Consider the following 2,131-nt stretch of genomic DNA (forward strand, 5'->3'; position numbering starts at 1 on the left):
GTTTCACCTAGACGCGCGAGCGCGTACGGCTTGCACTGAGACATGCATGGCTTAATCTTTGAGACAAGCATATGACTACTGGCAGGATCAACCAGGGAACTGTCCTCGTCGTCGACTCACACCCGACACGCGCGCGCGCGCGCGCGCGGCGCCGCCGCCCCGAAAACGCCATAGGCGCTCCCGGTTTGACGTCCCGCGCGCGCGCGCGCACACACGTGTACGAGGGCGCGTGTTCACACAAAAAACATCACCATTCTACAGTCACACACTGGCTGGCTGGCTTGCTGCCCCGTGCGGACGGGTCTCTAGGCTCGACAGTAGAGATTCAACTTTGCTCGGCGGACGCCCGGGGTTTCGCGGCAAGCACGAGAGACGGGTTCGCTTCGAAAAGCGCCACGTTTCGCGACCTCCTCGCCCCCGGCACCGTCAGTTCGCTCGTCAGTCGTCCGACACCGGCCGAGCCCGCGGAGACACATTCTCCAGACCGCCTCTCTTTTTGAAACACGCGCGCGCGTCCGGGGCATCGGAAACACGCGCACCACACTCGGGGGGAAGGGTCCCCCCGCCCGCCAACAGTTCACGCCCGGCTAAGCCCGCCCAGCCGTCAACCAACCAGCTTGCCCGCCACCGCCCGCCGAAGCGGGTGTGTGGGAGCAGCGGTCCGTCCACAAATCCAGGCGAGCTCCCGGGCTCAGGCGACTCGGTGCTATGATCAGAGTGAGAGAGAAGGGGCATCGCGTCTTCTTTTCTCTCGGCTGCTCTCGGAGACCACTGTCTCCATATAGTACCGAAATTCGTGTCCAATGGTTGAGGGTACATAGCGTTTTGAACACAATTTTTCGCGGCCAGAGCGCTTCTCTTCCGTCAAAAAAATTTCATTTTACGCTCCAGCCGAAAAATTTTTTCGCCCGCGCAGAGCGTTCTTGCCCGCGTGAAATTTACTTTGCCCCCCCCCCCCCCCCCCTTTTTTTTTAATTTTTTTTTTTTTTTTTTTTTTTTTTTTTTTTTTTTTTTTTTTTTTTTTTTCCACACCACCCGCGCGAGTCGAGATATTACGCCCGGTCTCATCAACAATAGACGCAAAGTACATGATAATTACCACCAGCGTTCTTCTGAACACCAATTTTTCGCGCCCAGAGCCGCTTCTCTTCCCCGCGTCAAGAAAAAATTTCATTTTAGCGCCCACAGCCGAAAAAAATTTCCCCCGCGCAGAGCGTTCTTCGCCCGCGTGAACATTTATGCTTGTCCCGTTCCCCCCCCTCTTGTTTTTTAACATCTTGTTATATCTGTTGTCTGCTTGTTGTTTGTTGGTTTTGATTCTCTATTCCATTACCCACCGGCGTGAGTGCGAGACTATTCACGCGCCCGTCTCATCACAATACGCGCACGAAAGTCATTGATATTGAAAAACCACACCGGCGTTTTGAACACCATTTTTCGGCCGGCCAGACGCGCTTCTGCTTACGTCAAAAAAATTTCCATTTTACGTCTCCAGCGAAAATTTTTTCGCCCGCGCAGAGCGTTTCCTTCCGCCCGCGCGTGAAATTTACTTTTGCCCCCCCCGCTTTTTTTTAACCATCTTCGTTATTGTTTGTTGTTGTTTGTTGTTGTTGTTATTCTTACCACCCGAGTCGAGAAGTTACCTCGCGCGCCGTCTCATCACAATAGACGAAAGCACCACGCTTGAACAGTCCACTACCTGCCGAAGTTCTGAAGCCCGCCGATGAGTGCCTCGTCCAGCTGGTATCTCGAAAAGAACACCGCGGGCTTGTGGGTTTCAGGCCGGCAATGGGTGTATTCTAAGCAGATACACGCCGGGCTTGTGGGGGTTCGCGAGCATGGAGCGTGGTATCTAAGAGATACAAGTGGCGGCTTCAGAGTGTCTATTAGTTTCGATACGCGAGCGGCCCGGGCCGCGACGTCGGACGGCCCCGGTGCAATGTGGCGAAAGAGAACGAGGGGCGCGGCACACATGTTGTGGTGCTGTTAAGCCGAACCCAAACCTAAACCTACCCTACACCGTAAACCTAACCTAACCTAATCCTAAGACCTAGACCTAAGCCTACCCACCTCACCAACCAACCCAACCCAAACCAACCCAAACCCAACTTACACCTAACCTAAACCCACA

At 54.4% G+C, this 2,131-nt stretch overlaps 1 pseudogene; it reads right to left on the bottom strand.

Annotated features, from left to right (window-relative positions):
- Positions 1-98, bottom strand: part of LOC113470347 — a 2,233-nt pseudogene extending 2,135 nt beyond the window's left edge.
- Between the last annotated feature and the right edge of the window lie 2,033 nt (positions 99-2,131).

The sequence above is a fragment of the Diaphorina citri genome, unplaced genomic scaffold, assembly GCF_000475195.1.
Source record: "Diaphorina citri unplaced genomic scaffold, Diaci psyllid genome assembly version 1.1 scaffold1530, whole genome shotgun sequence".
NCBI classification, from domain to species: Eukaryota; Metazoa; Arthropoda; class Insecta; order Hemiptera; family Psyllidae; genus Diaphorina; species Diaphorina citri.